The sequence below is a fragment of the Lactuca virosa genome, chromosome 1 (genome assembly GCF_052849685.1).
Source record: "Lactuca virosa cultivar CGN04683 chromosome 1, Lactuca_virosa_CGN04683_v6, whole genome shotgun sequence".
NCBI classification, from domain to species: Eukaryota; Viridiplantae; Streptophyta; class Magnoliopsida; order Asterales; family Asteraceae; genus Lactuca; species Lactuca virosa.
In genome coordinates, this window is record NC_136426.1 from 332,524,460 (window position 1) to 332,544,163 (window position 19,704).

The window sequence follows — 19,704 nt, forward strand, 5'->3', positions numbered from 1 at the left end:
ATCATAGGAATTATTTGCAACTTGCTTGGTAGTTTAATTCTTGATCATTATGTGTTTTAATGGAATCCATAATTTGTCCTCAAGTTATGGATTACAAAAAGTCACTCTTTTAAAGTCCATTAAAGAAACACATAGGTTACATAAAATGAAAAGTCTCTCATTTTAATAAACCATTAACTCATAAGTTACGAAAGATGAAAAGTTTTGAAAGTTACAAAACTTGCCCACAAGTTTTGGAACATGTAAAGTCTCACACACTTTTAGTAAACTTTAGTTCCAACCCCTAGAATTTTAAAAGTTAAAATTCAACCCTTATACTTTATAATATTATAAGTTTAATACTAATTATATATGTATAAGAACAAGTCGTTTTACCGTTAGTAGGCATCATTCACGAAGTCGGTCTATAAGGGGGGTATAAGGTTACTGCCTATAAAATGACAGTTTAATGGATGTCCACTCTCACCTACCGCTTCCTTGACTGGTGGAGGGTCATTAGCCGAACGGGTAGGATATGGACTATAATTCTCCCTTCATTAAAAGTATTAATGATAGATACTAAGCAACTAAACTCTTATGAATTCCCAATCTTAGTTACTTAGGAAAATGTGAATTTGGTGCTAACCCATGAAATTACACTTTGCACTTTGCTCAAGTCGTTAGTGGAGCGCGTGTGGTTAACCGGCATGCTAACCTGGACTTAACACGGTAGACAAAGGGTAACTTAATGTTTATCATAGTAACGGTGGAGTGCGTGTGGTTAACCGACACATCGATTGAGTGGTAAATATTAAGGGTACCAAGTATATTTGCATGGTTATTCACACCTTGTTTTGTGATCATCGACATCCCAGTCACAAAATTTGACAGGGCACAATCGAGATTGAAACATGCCATTGAAAAGTTCAATGAATCTCAAAAGATCTAGGAGTTTTAAATCCAATTAAAACCTAATAAATTATTTCATTTTTCATGGTGGAAATTTGTGAATCGTCATTCGCCTACCTTCAAATATTCTATAGCTTGGATTATGACATCCCTCTTCCAAGTTATAAAGTATTATGTTGGGTCCTAGCCTTAATATTTCATATTGGGTGTTATATCAAGGACTTTAAATCAACTAACTTTAATATCTCCCATTGTAGATGTCTGGTTCAGACAACTATGATCTTCCCAAATCCCTAGGAACAAGCTTTCCTAATGAAGATGATGTCCCATTGTTGGTTCATGAAAATCATACTTCTCTACCTCTACCTCCTCCAATTATTCTCCCTAACCCACAAGTTCTTGAAAAGTTCAAAGTCACTCAAGCCCTATTGGCAAGCAAATTCTATGTGTGCTCCCATCTTGGAGATAAAGTCACATATTGACAAGCCGGGAGAGTTGGGTGTCAAGGTCTAAAGGAAGTTGGTTGTTGATTAGGTTCTTCAATCACTTTCTAAGTCACATGGTGAGTTCCTTTAGGACTACTATATGAAATAGATCATGACATGACCCTTAATGATCTTATCTATTTGTTAGGTGCTGTTGAATCAGCAATGATTTAGAGCATTGGTAAAGCAAATTTTATTAGAAGATCAACTTCCCAAACTTCGATGGACATTGACAATGGTAACATTGAAAATCCAGAATAGCTTTCTTTTCCCAATGGAAAGGGATCGGCCATAGTCAACTCGGTTGACCAAATGGTAAAGAGAAAGGATAAGTCTGAGAGAGTCTTGTGTACCATTCCCAAGGGGTTCATATGTTTCTATTGCCAAAGGAAAGGGCACTGGTTGCTAAACTGCCCTATTTACCTGAAAGATCATAAGGTTGGTCAAGTCAAAAAGTTTGACTCTACTTCAGGTAAGTCCACTATCTAACTCTTTTAAGTTCCTATTTGGAGATTCTTATTACATGATGTGACTGGGTCACATGTTGAAGTTTTAAGAATCAAAGAAAAGAGAGGAAGCTTAACGAAGTGTAAGCTGATTATGATCGCAGAGATGGATTTCGATCGCATGGTTCGGTGATCAGAATTTTTGAGCTGCTGCTTAAGAGTTTTGATAGATTGCTTAGGAATAGATAACAACATAGTTTTCATATGCATTTGCATTGTAAGGATAAGTTTTCTGCAAGTTTAAAATAAAGGAAAATTTTTGATTTTATTTATTTTAAATATCCTTACAGTGGCATTTGTGGAAAATTGTTGTTTATATGATTCCATTGATAGCAACATTGGAAAATGGATTTGATTCTTTCGTTTGTGGTAGTGTCATAATTTACCAAATAAGGAAAGATTCTCATCACCCAAGTTTCAGTTGGATAGAAACTTGGAATCATGCAAGTTGTATTGTATGATGAATGAGAATTTTCATCTTTGGAAAAATTAAGACTAATTCCTTGTTCACATGTATATGTGAGTCAAGTGAAGGACTAAGGGATCGAGTACACATTCTTGTGCACTGGTCAAGTCCACCACAAAGTTCGATAAGATTATTCGTTATGATTTACTAAAGTTTAGTAAATATGGTTATACTTACAAGTTTAAGTATAATTCTGAAACATTGGAAAAGTTACAATGTATGGCAGAACGAATAAGAAGAATCAAATTTGGCAGAAAGATAAAAGTTTCTCAAATCTGAAAAGGTGGGAGAGTACTTTAGTATCATGTTTTATGATCATCTTAATGATTGTGAGTCCATATCACAATTCATCCTCTAGGGACATCTTAGTGCATTCTTATGGCTAAGAAGATGAGTCATGAATTATTGAAATGGTTAAATCAAGAAGGTGATACATATTTCGTTCCAAAACAAGTCTTAGAGTCATACTCCAAGATTGTAATTTGAGTGACACATCTTAAAGAAGGTTTATTAAGACTTGTCAAATGTAAAGTGTGTCCTACTCTTGTACATTTTAAATTGGTAAGTTGTGATGTTTTGGATAAAACAAAGACCAACTAAGGCCAATTATGTGAAGTGTTTGTCCTGATAAAGAATCCGCACTATCTCTTGAATATTTGGCAAAAGAGTCTTATATGTCAAGAGGACAGTGGGAGTCTTAAAGATCTTGAAAAAGCTTCAAGATCTAATCAAGAATAAAAACCTGTAGTTTATCACTAGCACACGGCGTGAGGTTTATAAGCTATCGTGTTGACATATTCCTATTTTTGTGCCCATTCCAGTCAAAGTTAGCTATGCATATGAGTTCTGAGAGTTCTCGATTGGTTGCATAACAACTTGGAAGCAATGGCAGGCCCTTGTGCTTCTAGGTGGCAAGAAGTTAAGACTGCACAAGTTCAATCCATATGAGTTTGGATTTGTCACTAACCTTGTCTTGTGATTATGATTTTGACAAATTCACATGGATAGGAACACATACACCATAAAATTTAAGTGTCATAAGGTTTCTCTTCGATTCATGAAAATGATGGTAAGGAAACGCTTTCACTGAGTAGATTTTAAGTAGATAGCAATTGTGATATTTGCATTCTTAAAAGTCGTTAGTGGAGCGTGTGTGGTTAACCGGCACACTAACATGGGCTTGTGAGAAATGGCAAAGGTCTAAACAATTGAGACTATGATTACGGCATCCTTTTTCATAGTTCTAAAATTGTTTAGACACACATGTGAGCTATCTAAGTAAAAGGTGTATGATTTTGATAAAGTTTTATCAAAGCATCTCGTATTAGAAATCTAAACTTTGGTAAGAAAGTCAATAAAGTATTGATTTGTAGAAGTCTTGCTGATTTCTGAGTACATGTCAAAGCTAGTGGGAGCATAAGTGTTATGCTAATAATCATCATGTTAGTGCGAGCATGATAATTATAATAAGTGTTGCAAGTTAGCAGTGTTAATTATAGAAAAACAAAAGTTCAATTGGGAAAAGTTGTTTTTGCTATAATTAAGGGAGAGGAAATTATACTTCATTTCAAATCTAAAAGCTTAGATTGTGAAATTTTAATCAAATTTAGTCAAGTATATATATGAATGTTATGTTGGAATGGTTGAACATAAGGAAATTCTATATATGGGAACATTATTTGTGTTCTAAAATTCGATTACGATTACGACATCCCTTTTCATAATCCGAATTATGAGAACATGGCAAATAGAAATAGAAATATTATAGCAAAAAGACTGGTCTAGTATCATGTGTTTATGTGAGACATCATGAATCGTATCCCATATGCTTCGGATATAGCATCGATTGCATGTGCTATAATATTCATTCTTTCTAAATTTTTCCAAATGCTCAGGGCATTAAGAGGGGAAGAGTATAGAATTGGATATGACTAAAATTATTAAGCAATTGTCAAGAACAATCTAAGGTTTACCAAATATTGGTTACTGAGGGACAGTTGGAAGTATAGTGTTAATTTTGGAAGGACCATATTGACATATTCTGAAAAGAGGCAATTTTTGTTCAGAAATGATAGTCAAAATGGGAATATGGAAATTTTTTCCATAGGTGGAAACTATTCAATCTGTGTAAGATTAGAAAACTTAATGCAAGAAGGATGTTCAAAGCAATGTACTTTGAATATGAGACTTCGTTTCCGTGGAGTTGATCTCCATTGGAATACTCTGTATTAACTGTTGGCAAGTCTTTATGACTTTGTGCATAATCATTAAAGAGGATCAGTGCATATAAGTTTAAAATCTAACAGATTTCAGTAAATGGAAGGAATTTGGAATTCTTGCATTTGCGGTAAGGATTTGGGACTGTGAAATGAGAACCATTGGAATTATGTTCAATCGATCTATTTCACAAAGTAAAGATCATAGACAAACATAATGTGCATACTTGGTATATGGCATGACTAGTGTTTAGAAAACATAGTGTACATGCTTGGAGCATGGGACAACTATTGTTTTAATTCAAGTATAAAGTTGATAATTTGAAACAGTATGCAATGAATAATGTGTAATCAATATGGTGATAAATAAAAGGTGTTCTATTTATATTCATAAGTTTTGAGACCATATTGGATTCGATTATTCTTGTGTTTCACTTTGCATGTTTTGACTTCCAGAATAACTAGGTCCTTCTTCCTGAATGACTAAGTTATTCAAACCATCCACAGTCGATAATACGTTGGAAGTAGGTATTAAGGCAAGACTGTCATGAAGCTGGTTTGTAGATGTCCAAGGTATTAGACATAGCAAGAGTTGCTGCAACATTCATGAGTGCTCATAAGTTCTGAGTATTGGATTAAATCCATGCTCATTTGAATCACTTCATGGATTTTATCACGAGTGATCACGAGACGATAATATCTTATATTCTTCAAACCTTAAGATATGAGTTGTTGCCTATGATTTGGTTATATATTGATTGTACGAAAACGCATTGGTAACTCGATGTTATAAAACGTGCCTTTGTGTATGATTCAACAAGTAGTAGAACAACCATATGAGTCGAAGTTTATCCATTCCTTTTACCCTTAAAGGGATAAAAGCGATATCTGTGGGCCCCTAGATGATTTAGTGATGACACCCCGAAGTGCTTGGCCAAGCCTGGACTGATTTGATTTGTTCAATTAGTCGGTCGTCATAAATCGGAAATCGGGAAACAACAAATGGACAGAGAGAATGATTATAATCCATGTCTCAGTCCATATGATATCTAGAATGGAAGAATATATGATCCCTTATCTAATAGACGCGTCATTTATTTGTTCAGAGTTTGACGACAACGACTTTAAGAGATACGATTGCTAGACGGGTTTTGGAGTCATACGCAATAATAGTTTTAGACTTATCCAAGTGGGAGACTGTTGGATTAGATGTCTAAGCCCATAACTATTATTGGTATGTATTCGACCCGACTTCGCATGATCCATTTGGGTTGCACTTCACCAGAACAATTGGATAGACAAAATGAGAAAAAGGATACTAGTGATTTATATTAATATATTATAAGTTCTAATATATTAATATGAAATCATATTATTTAATTAGTATTGATCAAGAATTAATTTAAAATTAATCTAGTGATCAAAAGGAACTAATTAAATATGGACTCTTATATATATGTGGTGGACCAAGTTGTGGTGGGCCAAGTTCATTTAGGTTAGGCTAAGCTTTCATGGATAGTCCATGTAGTGTTTAACCCATGGATCCTATGGAAATGAAAGGTCATGGGTATTAGGGTTTACATGAATGTAACCCTAATCCTCCACACTATATAAAGAGGTTCCTAGTTCATGAAATGTGCACTAGTGTGTATACACAAGAGGGAAAAAACGGATTTGGTGCATGTATCCTTATTCTCTAGTTATTCCAAGTGTTATTGGTGTTGTGTGAACCATTTGAAGTGTCACACTTGAGGCACTAGGCTCTTAAGCTCCAAGACTTCAAGCTCCATCAAAAGGTATGTTATCAAGCTTTGTATGGTTTGTTTATGATTCTTGAAATTGTTGATATGAATATTCATACACCTATGAGTTTAGAAGATCATAGGAATTATTTGCAACTTGCTTGGTAGTTTAATTCTTGATCATTATGTGTTTTAATGGAATCCATAATTTGTCCTCAAGTTATGGATTACCAAAAGTCACTCTTTTAAAGTCCATTAAAGAAACACATAGGTTACATAAAATGAAAAGTCTCTCATTTTAATAAACCATTAACTCATAAGTTATGAAAGATGAAAAGTTTTGAAAGTTACAAAACTTGCCCTCAAGTTTTGGAACATGTAAAGTCTCACACACTTTAGTAAACTTTAGTTCCAACCCCTAGAATTTTAAAAGTTAAAATTCAACCCTTATACTTTATAATATTATAAGTTTAATACTAATTATATATGTATAAGAACAAGTCGTTTTACCGTTAGTAGGCCTCATTCACGAAGCCGGTCTATAAGGGGGTATAAGGTTACTGCCTATAAAATGGATGTTTAATGGGTGTCCACTCTCACCCATCGCTTCCTTGACTGGTGGAGGTTCGTTAGCCGAACGGGTAGGACAAGGACTATAATTCTCCTTTCATTAAAAGCAATAATGATAGATACTAAGTAACTAAACTCTTATAAATTCCCAATCTTAGTTACTTAGGAAAATGTGAATTTGGTGCTAACCCATGAAATTACACTTTGCACTTTGCTCAAGTCGTTAGTAGAGCACGTGTGGTTAACCGGCACCCTAACCTGGACTTCAGAAGGTAGGCAAAGGGTAACTTAATGTTTATCATAGTATCGGTGGAGCGCGTGTGGTTAACCGGCACATCGATTGAGTGGTAAATATTAAGGGTACCAAGTATATTTGCATGGTTATTCACACCTTGTTTTGTAATCCTCGGCATCCCAGTCACAAAATTTGAGAGGGCACAATCGAGATTGAAACATGCCATTGAAAAGTTCAATGAATCTCAAAAGATCTAGGAGTTTCAAATCCAATTAAAACTTAATAAATTATTTCATTTTTCATGGTGGAAATTGGTGAATCGTCATTCGCCTACCTTCAAATATTCTATAGCTTGGATTACGGCATCCCTCTTCCAAGTTATAAAGTATTATGTTGGGTCCTAGCCTTAATATTTCATATTGGGTGTTATATTAAGGACTTTAAATCAACTAACTTTATTATCTCCCATTGTAGGTGTCTGGTTCAGACAACTATGATCTTCCCAAATCCCTAGGAACAAGCTTTCCTAATGAAGATGATGTCCCATGGTTGGTTCAAGAAAATCATACTTCTCTACCTCCACCTCCTCCAATTATTCTCCCTAACCCACAAGATCTTGAAAAGTTCAAAGTCACTCAAGCCCTATTGGTAATCAAAGTCTATGTGTGCTCCCATCTTGGAGATAAAGTCACATATTGACAAGCCGGGAGAGTTGGGTGTCAAGGTCTAAAGGAAGTTGGTTGTTGATTAGGTTCTTCAATCACTTTCTAAGTCACATGGTGAGTTACTTTAGGACTACTATATGAAATAGACCATGACATGAACCTTAATGATCTTATCTATTTGCTACGTGCTGCTGAATCAGCAATGATTTGGAGCACTGGTAAAGCAAATTTGATTAGAATATCAACTTCCTAAACTTCCATGGACATTGACAATGGTAATATTGAAAATCTAGAATAGCTTTCTCTTCCCAATGGAAAGGGATCGGCCATAGTCAACTCGGTAGACCAAATGGTAAAGAGAAAGGCTAAGTCTGAGAGAGTCTCGTGTACCATTCCCAAAGGGTCCATATGTTTCTATTGCCAAAGGAATGGGCACTGGTTACGAAACTGCCCTATTTACCTGAAAGATCATAAGGTTGGTCAAGTCAAAAAGTTTGACTCTACTTCAGGTAAGTCCACTATCTAACTCTTTTATGTTCTTATTTGGAGATTATTATTACATGATGTGACTGGGTCACATGTTGATGTTTTAAGAATCAAAGAAAAGAGAGGAAGCTTAAAGAAGATTAAGCTGATTCTGATAGCGAAGATGGATTTCGATCGCATGTTTCGGTGATCAGAATTTTTGAGCTGCTTCTTAAGAGTTGTGATAGATTGCTTAGGAATAGATAACAACATAGTTTTCATATGCATTTGCATGGTTCGGTGATCCGAATCCCTCAAACCAAGGCTCTGATACCAACTTGTAACATCCCAATTTTCACAACCAAAAATTTTCGTTTTAAATGTAATACTTATAAAATCATTTACTGGAAAACAACATCATCATCGTTTCAAGTTATCATACCATAATCACATGTCTCAAATCGTAACAGAAAGTAATAATAATGTCAGAGTACAAATCCCGTGAATCTCAAAATGCGGAAATCATGTGTGTGCAATGCGTTGCTACCGTGATGACTCTTTCCCCTTCGCGGAAGACGTACCTGAAACAAAACTGAAAAATATAAGCACAAAGCGTAGTGAGTTTGCCCATCATACCACATACCACACAATAACATATCTAGCCAAGCATATATGGGTGTCAGCCTCCCCTTCGGTATATTTCAACCGGATAGTTGCCTAGCATATCTAGGAGCTGGCCTCCCCTTCGGTCTATTTCAACTGGATAGTTGCCTAGCATATCTGGGTGCTGGCCTCCCCTTCGGTCTATTTCAACAGGATCCCAGAGACTATTTAACCCCTACCACTGCCACATAAAATCATAACACACTAGCACATATAACATAACAGATAGTGGCATACCAAATAATTATCACACAGACAATTATCTAATTACGAACTCCTACTAGTGGGCCCACATTGTGGCCTTAGACCCACTTCTAATGGAAGGTAACTCACCTCGCCAAGCTGAGTGTCGAATCTCACGGGAAGTAACCTCTAACTGCTGCTCCGATGACTCCCGACTATAATAATCATAATAATACTTAGTCATCATCTATAACGCCACTTAGGTTAAAATGACCATTTTACCCCTTGGTCTGATTGGAACATTCATAAGTCCTAATTGTAGTTTATTAAGCCCAACCCTCCTATGGCCTATCAAGGACTCCCTAAGGGCCCACTAATTGCCCAATTTCTGAATCGGGCCTTAACCCCCAAATGGGCCCAAAAAGTTCCGAGTCCTAATATAGTAATTCCAAAGGGTCCAATCATGGCCCAGTAGGCCCAATACTCTAATTCCAGATTCCGAAGTCCAAACTTATACTTCACAGTGGGCCACCAGGCCCATTCTCTTAAGGCCAAAAAGCCCAAAACATCCATTCTGCATGCGTACGCGCGGCGTACTTGGCACGTACGCCCAGCGTATGCTGGCCTTGACCAAAACGGGGAGTTGACCCAGTACGCGCGACGTACCAGGGAGTACGTCCAGCGTACTGGCCAACTTCTTTGGACTTCATTCATGACTTAATCCATTAAGTCTTAATGACCAAAATGCAGATTCAGGTCCTTTAAGACCTCCTAAACATAAAGTCACGAACTTTATGTGCTTGCATGCATGGTTGGAGTCAAAACATAATTTTGGTCCTTTTAACAAACTTTAAGACCCACTAACACTTGCATGGTTGTGGCTTAACCACCAAGGTCCAATTTTTATGACTCTTAGTGCCTCTAAGAGCCCAAAAGGACAGCTATTATGGTCTGAAATCATTAAGATGCAGGAAGCCTCAACAATGGAGTCCAAAAGTAACCTTAAACACACCATAAACAAATCTAAGAATATAATGGCCAAGTTTGGAACTTGATACCTCAAATAAGTCAGAAATGGTGCTAATCTTCTGGATCTACAAGCTCTTGGTAGATCCTTGCTCCTTCTTCAAGTTCCTTTCTCTTCCAACGTACCAAAACTACACCAAAATACTCTCAAATAACTCCCAAATCACAAGGACACACAAAAGAGGCTAGGGTTTTCGTGGAGGCTGTATAGGGGTGAAGGGAGGCTGAACAAACAGGGGTAGTGTTCTTTATATAGGGAGTAAACCCTAAATTGTAGGGTTTAAGGAGCTGCACACGTACGTTGTGCGTACTCCTGGTATGTTGGGCGTACGTGCATGGCCTCCGCGGTTCACTCTTACGAGTACGTTGGGCGTACATGGCAATGTACGACCCGCGTACGAAGCTTCCTCAACCCTCTAATAAAGCCCAAAGGTCAAAGCCCAAACCAAACCATTCCATACTTCAATTAAGATGATCAATAATAATACCTGGAAAATCCCGGATGCTATAGAAGGCCCTGTCATAAAGGAAGGTGACACGCTTTTGCGTGTCGTAAACTTACGACGCAGATTTACGACACGCGTTTCGTGTCAAGGAAGGTCTTGTCATAAAGGAAGACGACACACATTTGTGTGTCATAACCTTACGACACGCAATGCGTATCATTTTTTCCCCTGTCATAAATGAATAGGACACGCATTTGCATGTCATAAAATTAAGCAGCCAAATTACGATACGGTTTACGACGTGCATTTACGGTACACATTTATAATGTGCATTTACGCATAATAAAGAAAAAAAAATATATACCCAAAAAATTCAATTTTATCTAAATGTCAAACAAGTTAAGAAAAACATTATACAACACTACATGTCAAAAGAAGATGCTACCTAACATTTCAAAATGTTAACAAAAACATTGTACACCACATATCAAAAGACGATGCTACCTAACATTTCACTATTAACAAAAATATTGTTTGTGGATATAAGTATCATTGGTCAGCCAACTAAGAAGAAGTATTCGATTTGTTGCACAATTGATTCAACCTCAAGTCACACATCTGTAGAACCAAACCTCTTTTGACCAATCTACCCCCAATGCTAAAAAACTTCACTTCCATCTGTGAAAAACTTGTATTTTAGTCACGAAACTAATTTCAACCAATATGCAAAAAGGATAATAACTATACTTAGTACTTACATTTACATCCTTCCCATGAAGGTAAAGATTCAACCTAAAATGATAAATATGAAATCGAAGACATTAAACAATAACCAAGATATAAGTCATGTTCGAATCTGTCTGCAGATCATACACATACTATCACCGCTTAATCATCAGAGAGAATCACAGGTGCTCTAACTTGCCTATGATTTCCATCTTTCACACACTCCATCAAAAAGTATCCTTCAATAGTTCATGATTTTGCACATTATTTAACAACAACAAAACCTCATAAACTCCATAACTTCTTAATATCAGACAAAGTTGAAGTACCTGACTGCAACCTTCAATAATTGAAACACCAAGATGAAAAGATGCATCCTGAAAATGTACACTGGTTACTAACTAAATAATCATCCTCCCCACCACAAATCTGAGTCTTAACAACATAATAGTATATGTTACTATGTTAATGCAAAAAATAGAAAAATAAAATAAAAAAATAACTATGAATGACATTGCTTTTACAAGAAAATAAGTTAAAAGTGGGAAGAAAAGTGAAGGAACAGAAGACGAGATTTTATATTGTGAAGAGATATGTCACAATGCTGGCATGCTTGAAAAAACATGGAGATTCTTGAAAATATTTAAATTTTTAATTTAGAATTAAATGATGTCTCCTCTTCTATCTTGAGAGATGGATCTGATTTGGGTTTGAAAAATTCCGAGTTTTTCTGGCATCCCACAAAGAAAAATTCAGAGTTTTTCTGTACTTAGATTTGAGTTCAGATGGAGGCATCCCTGTGAAATAATTAGCAACTTGAAGATGAACACATGCAATAATGCAACTAAAAATAATTTCACAACAGGTGACAATTAGGATGGACTAGCACTAACTCTAATTTGGGTCACCTACTCTATAATCGGCATATATGCACCTATAAATAAATCCCATATAACCATGGACAGTTTATACAAAAAGAACAAAAATTGAATTATTGAAAACTAGTTTGAGGTATAAGTAGGATTTTTATGTTCTAAGGTTTTTCGGCATAAATAACTAAAACTTAAATGGAAGATTAGACAAATTCAATTGCATTTCTGAAAAATAAACACTTGAATGTTTAGTCTTGACTTGTTAATACACTTCCAAGCTCTTCCAAATTATTAGGGCAAGATTTCCTTCATACTTAACAGAAAGTTGATAGCACTTTTGAACCTACACGAAAAGTAACAAATTTCACTAGAAATAGTATGATCATTCAGTAGGACATTTCATCGAATAGTTGGTGGTCAGTAAACATGTGATGTATTCCCATGCCCCTTTTTTATGAGGTTGAAGTCTCCATCCTTTAGTGAATGAGAACAGAATATAGAATAAATAATAAATAACGCAGGAGAGGCCAACTGTAAGAGATAAGCAACAAATGGAAGAACTTGCAAATTCAAAATATTAGGGGAAAGTATCTGATTGTACATTTCAAAAATGAAAGGATTGTTAACAAACAACAAAACTGCAAACCACCCAAATCAGAGAAAACTCTTATACAAATCAAACCACACGATCTTGATAGCAAAATGAAGATTGAATACAAATTAGGGCTCACATAATCTAATCTCGAAAATGAAATCACCTTTAAGAGAACGGTGGAGGCATACGTTCTTGATAGAAAAGATGATTGAAGGGGGGGGGGGGATTAAGCAAACTTATAAGATCTCTTGTGGTAGGGCGACAACGAATGGATGAAACGAGCCCTAGCGAATCCAGAACTGAGAACCGTACGGTGATGATGGAGTGTAGAAGCCGGCAATAGATATATGGTTCTCCATATGTCAAAATTGATGTTGGGTTTGCAATTTGAGAGTCACAAACCAGTCAATCGTGTTCTTGAATTTGTTATGTAGAAAGAGGAAGAGAAAGATGGAAACGAATGTACATGAGAACATGGCGGGTTTTTTGATTTTTTTATTATTTCGTTTTCCGGCTAGCTACTAAGTAGAATGCGCATTCTATAAAAAAAAATATAACGTGACAGCTCTACACGACACGCATATTTGTTAGGTGCTATCCGGTGTTTTTTTTTCTCTTGTTGGGACACTAATCTTAGGGCACGTAAATATGCGTGTCTTAAATCCTTCAAATTTTGAGAGAGATGACATTATTTTTAGGGCACACACTTTTGCGTATCATAAACTTGTGCATGTTATGGTATGCATGTCATTAAAGGACTGTTATCTAGTAGTGTAATGCCAGCTGGCGATCGCGATCATCTCTCACTTGTTGCAGATCCTCTTTTAAACATCCAACTGAACATAGATTGTCAAACAATCATATAGATAAAGTCGGTGAAGCACAGTCACTTGTTCCATATCCCCTATTAAACGATCATCTCTCACTAATTTATACATTTAACAATAACGTATTAAAAACTATGTGTTTAAAAGCGTAGAATAGAGTAGTTCAGAAAAGATAAGTTTTAAGAAGGATAATACGTTTTTTTAAGTGTAAATAACTAGGGGTGAACAAGACCGAACCGAGTCAGAAAAAAAAAAAAAAACCACATACCGAAACTGATTAACCAAAACCGCAATGAATATCGTTAATCGGTAATTAATAATTTCAATAATAGTGTATTTAACAAATAATAATAATAATAATAATAAAAATAATGATAATAATAAAAATAATAATAATAATTATTATTATTATTATTATTATTATTATTATTATTATTATCCTTCAATTTTATACAGGATATAATAAAGTTCAGCAGTTACAAAGGTAAAGGTTGTGGTCCAGCCTATTCGTATGGTGCGTGTTTTGTTTATTGGAGACTTGAGATTCGATCCTTGTTCGACGCATTTCTTGAATCACTTTTATTTTTCTGCCACATCAGCCCACAATTGGCTGACACCTCAGTATATCTAACCTACTCAGCGCATTCTCAGCCAACGGGACTGGTGAAATAATTCAATTATTTTCTTCATTGTCTATCAAAAGACCAATGTATCTCATTACTTATATTCACTTGTTAATTTTAGCACAAAAAGCTCAGTTGAACCATTTGATCCGCTTAATGCATCGTTATAAGTTTTGTCCCGAGCTTCTTCTTTTTGTCCTTCAACCCTTCGATATGTGTTGAAAACTCCCAATGTTAAGTTAAGCATGAAAATATCACAAACGAGCATCTAAGTTTTGTTCATGGTGTCCGACGTTAAATTTTAACCTGGAATGAGAACATACTTTGATGAGGAACACTATATTAAAGAACCCATAACATGTAATAAAAATGACTATAATAATACTTTGAATTGGTTAACCTATCAAATTGTGCCATGGAATGGGAGTGAAAGTTGGCAGATAATCTTGAACTTGTAAAGTATTGTTAAATATTGACAATTACCACAACTAAAAATGCTTGATCTATCAGACCTGTAGAGAAAAATAATGATTATCCTAATGTAACCACACAATCCTCAATTAGAAATCATAAAAGAATCTCAACCGTCATCACAGAATCCTTCTTAGTAATTATATTAAACACTTAGAATACATCATTTGGTGCATAAATCATACAATAAAAATCACACATGTGTAGCTGTTTTTACCAAAAAGTAAGATGATATAAACACAAACACCTAAATTTAGTATCAATTTCAGCCCAATATTATGTATGGATTTATAGAACATAAGATGTAACATGAAAACAAACTTATAAATATATAAAAATGTTCCAATTTTGATAGAAAATAAAAAAGTAAAAGGGAAAGAATAAAATAAAAACACGAACCATACCTCATAAAATGAGTATTGAGTATCCATCTTTTTTGTCTGTGGCATGAAACAATCCCTTAGCATTTTTCAGCACAACTGAGCCATAATAAATGCTTAGTCTAAAACACATGATTATCAAGAAATTAGTCAATCATAAATATAAAAATTAGGGCAAAATCACTACTAGAATATAGATCTTTAATGACGCGCAAACAATGACACACACTAATTTATGATACGCTAAAGTGTACGTACTAAACAAATGTCATATCTCACAAAATTTGAAAGATGAAGGACACGCATTTTTGCGTGCCCTAAAATTAGCGTCTTAACAAAAAAAGATAAAAAACACGGAGGATGCTTATCTTAAGCGTGTGTCCTCTACACATGTCGTTTTATAATTTTACTCAAACGTGCGTCTCTTATAACAAAATCACAGGGACCGATATTGATATTAATTCTAGGGCTTTTTTAAGACTCAAAACACTCGCTCACTCAGTGCTCTCTACCATCGATCCGGCGGCCTCGCATCGCTTGTCGGAAACCCCTTGCTCGCTTCTCCTTATCGACGATCTCATGCTCACCTGACCTCAAATTCCTTTGTTTCCATCTTTTGCAGAAAACCCAAATACATGCTCACCCCGTTTTCGATGCTCAGAAGAGAAAAAGGGCAAGCGCCTTGGTATTTGAGGAGATGTATTTTGGGGAAATATGGGATTTTGGTTCTACGAGTTCTTATAACCTTAGGAATCAAGAACCCTGTATTCTCACACCGGATTCATAGTTGAAGTCCACCGGGGAGAAAAGTGTACGGATGAGCCCAATGGGTCGGGGAATAGCGGAGGAAGCGCTAGTCCTTCTTCGTAGAAGACTATGTGATCCCAATTTCATCTTCTCCCTCTTCTCCGATTCTCCCGACAGCAACTACAGGTTCGGTTGATGGTTATTCGAATTTTCTATATATCTTCCAATTATATATACGTGAATATTATAAGAACAAAGGTAGCAACAGTCTAAATACATTTACTGTTGTTCTTGTTGATAAACAACACTGTGTTAGAGAAGCTACAATCCTACAGAGAGTAAACATGGCATGCAATGACCTGAACCAGTCTTCCTTCTTAGCGGTGACGTTTCTCCAAAAACTGCTTGGCTGCTTGCCACTCTTGGATCCTCTTTTACCGCCATCTCTCCTTAATGGTGGCTGAGTCACCCTCTTGACTTCCCCTTCACGCAGACTCTATCTTTATTCTGTAATTAAGGTACTTATATAATTTTGGTAAGGTTTATGCGATTTTTTCTTTGTTCTTTTACGCTCGTTTCCTTTACCACCACCACGTGCTTTGTTTTTCTTCCCAGATCGTTGCCTCCTTCATAAGCTGGTCAACTTGTTGTCTGCATGTACTCTATCCCTTTCTTACTTAAGAAGATGTAAACACTTATTATTATTTTTTTTTTTGAAATTTTTTGTTCGGTTCCTTCTTTACATCTATAGTTTCTTGTTTTATTGATTGTTTTTATAGCTAAGTACAATTCTCTGTTAAAATGCTTGTTTTTTGAGATTATGTGTTCTTCTGAGTGGGTTGGGTTAACATTTGAAAGAAAATTTTATGATGCACTCCAACTGCTCAATGAAATGCTTGAACCAATTTTCTGGATTTTCATTTAAATCTGTTATTATCCTGTGCATATTAGATCATACTTAAATCATTATGTTCTTGAATACATTCTAAACTTCAATGTATGTAAAGCCCATATAAAGTCTAAGAGATAGAGGGTTTTGTGCAACTTCATTAAACTAAAAAGAGTAACGAATAGTTATGTTGAATTGACTATAATTGTAGTAAAAGAGATTTGATTTTGATGTTATTCTTAATAAGGACCCTCTGAGTAATTGTGAACATCTAAAAACTAAGAAACAGGACAAGTCGGGTTAAATTGTAACAAAATTCTCATAATCTCATCATGAGCAAACAACAAATTTTTGTCTTGTAGGTTTGTTGATAAATTGGCTAAAGCGGATTGAAGTATCTGAATCCCAGTTTAATAAATATATGTTCTCCGATTGATTATGGAAACTGTATGTAGAATTAAGGCTTACAAACACTAATAAATGTTTTGTACAAGAACAGGTTGATCAAAGATGCCTGCCAAGTGTTTGATGTAATGTCAACAAAAGATGGTTGTGGTTCAAATGAGGTAACTTTTCCGGTTCATCCTTATTGAAGCCTTTGCATTGAAGGGAAAAATAGTCATAAAGGACGATTATTTAATAGTTCTTCTAAAAAGTGCCTTTTAGTTGCTAAGCTAAATTGATTATGTGAATTTATTTTCCCAGAGGGTGATGATAATCTGAGAGGGAAAAGTACTTCCATCATCCCTTTTAAGAGACTTCAGAAAGGTTCGAATTTTATTATAATTTTTACAAATACATTTAAAAATTTATATCTTGCTATCTTCAAGACGTTGGTCCCATTTCATAGTTTATTAATAGTTTCAGCTATTTCGTGCAACAATCTCTCAACTCCAGCCCTTATGTATAGAATCCCTCCCAAATATGACATTCTCCATGGGAAAACTATAGAGTAGCACCTATATTTTTTTTAAAAACATCTTAATATGGTTATTGCTTTTATATGTTTTAATTAAATGGGCTGATATATTTGTAGGTAATTAGTGGCCATTTGGGATTTGTGAGATCTATCGTATTTGATCCAAGTAATCAACGGTTCAACAGGATTGAACAATCCAAGTAATCAACGGTTCAACAGGTGATAATTTTAGCTTTTTAATCTTTAAAACATATTTTTAATTTTTATTACAAATGTTTCATATAATTATGAAAATTTTATTTACCTATGGGGTATGGGATCAGGACTAACAGGATATGGAAAACAAGAAAAGGAAACGAAAATATGTTATTGGAGAAGATACAACTATGTGTGAAAAAAATAGTACATACAATGACCAGGGGCATCCTCTTATCCTTTTGATAGGAGGTTAGTGATAACTCTTATATATCAATGTTATATACATATAATTAATGAAAAATGCTGGTTAATACATGTTTTTAGTTTATATTTTACTAGTTTTGCTAACCTTTGGTTGTTTAATATGAAATTTTTTGTACTTTGTTGTGTTATGTATGTTGCAGGACAAATACATTGGATGCGGTGAAAAGCGGTAGCTTTCTAGGTTTGGCTGTAGCATTCTTGGGAATTCGAATGTGGAGGAAAACTTTATTAAATGCCAAATCAGAACCAACCTCCTCCATTTAATGTGCAATGGCTATAAGGTTACAACCCTTACCGCCAAAACTACCCTCCTCACGGGGAGTTTCACCCATTAAGGGAGCTTGATAATCTTGTATGTTTCCATATTTACCCTTTTCTGATTGGATCTTTTTAGTGATTAATTAGTACTTTTAATTTTTTTGTGCAGAAATTAATTATGGGTAACAGAGATAACATTGATGAGATGTCAAATGATTGATAAATATGATCTTTATGGTCAAATCCCCATGAAACACAACACCACATCATGAATAATTGAATCTCAATCAAACTATAAATACCAAACAGAAAGAAGGGCCACTAGTTCACATTTATTATGTACCCAACCCAACCCAACCCAACCCAACATTTTAATGACCCCAAAATTCCAATATTATGGTACCTATAACATTGATTAATAGTCAATTTGTATTGATGATTAGCTTTTAGTACATGGCGCTTACAACTGAGTATGATGATTTGAACTCAAAGTCCCATGAAGATGACAATGATGTTAGTGCAATGCAACTAAAAATACATGATGTCAGCAATAGCACTAACCTTGCCAAGCTTCACAAAGATAAAGATTGTAAGCCTTCATAAAAGATTTAAAAGTTATATATATCAAAGGAAAAATTCTCCATCAGCACTTAGTTTTGCTTCTAGTGAAATAATGAGTTAAATTAAGTCTTAATTAATCTTAAGTAACGATGTGTGGTGTGGTTTGTGGAATGTCTTTTGAAGGAATAAAATTTGTTAAAAGGAATTGTAATTATCAAAAGCGAAGAAAACATGTATAATCAAAATCATTTTTATTAAAATTCGACTTTGAAATTGTGAACTCCTTGCTTTATGGCTTTCCCGTCGAATTGAGAACGTGTATCAACATAAACATCTGATACCTAGCTTATAATATAGAATTATGTTTACATTTTTTAATTTTCATGGTTCAGATACTTGTATAATATTGAATTATGTCTATATTTCTTAATTTTCTTTAATCTGATAAGTGTTATGTTATGACAGTCTGTCCAACATCTGTTTTATGTTTTTTTGCAGGTCCAACACTTACGAATTCAGCATAGTGCTCTACTTTCTGAAAAACAAACATTAGACAAACAACTTTAACAAATGATTCAGCATTTGAATCACTAAAATCATCGTTTGCTCATTCAGAAGAACAGGTATATTTTCATATAAGAATTCCTTTTTTTTTGTTAATGATCTTATAACATGTTAAGATATAATGATGTAGATGAATGGTTGTGTGACACAAGCTCTTAAGTCAACTGAAGAAGACAGACACCTGGCAATCAACCTTGAAAACAACAAGTGGGAATTATCAAATACTAAAGAAAAAAGGGATGTCTATAAAACGT

At 34.9% G+C, this 19,704-nt stretch overlaps 1 long non-coding RNA gene across 2 annotated transcripts; it reads left to right on the forward strand.

The window, feature by feature from the left end:
* The first annotated feature begins 15,577 nt into the window (after positions 1-15,577).
* On the forward strand, positions 15,578-19,503 carry LOC145110443 (uncharacterized). 2 transcript variants are annotated; one of them, XR_013709824.1, is made up of 8 exons: positions 15,578-16,315; positions 17,186-17,252; positions 17,392-17,454; positions 17,723-17,824; positions 17,929-18,052; positions 18,208-18,419; positions 18,495-18,914; positions 19,385-19,503. It is a non-coding gene; the product is annotated as an uncharacterized LOC145110443 (long non-coding RNA). The 2 variants fall into 2 exon arrangements; XR_013709830.1 differs by lacking the exon at positions 18,495-18,914.
* Positions 19,504-19,704: the final 201 nt, after the last annotated feature.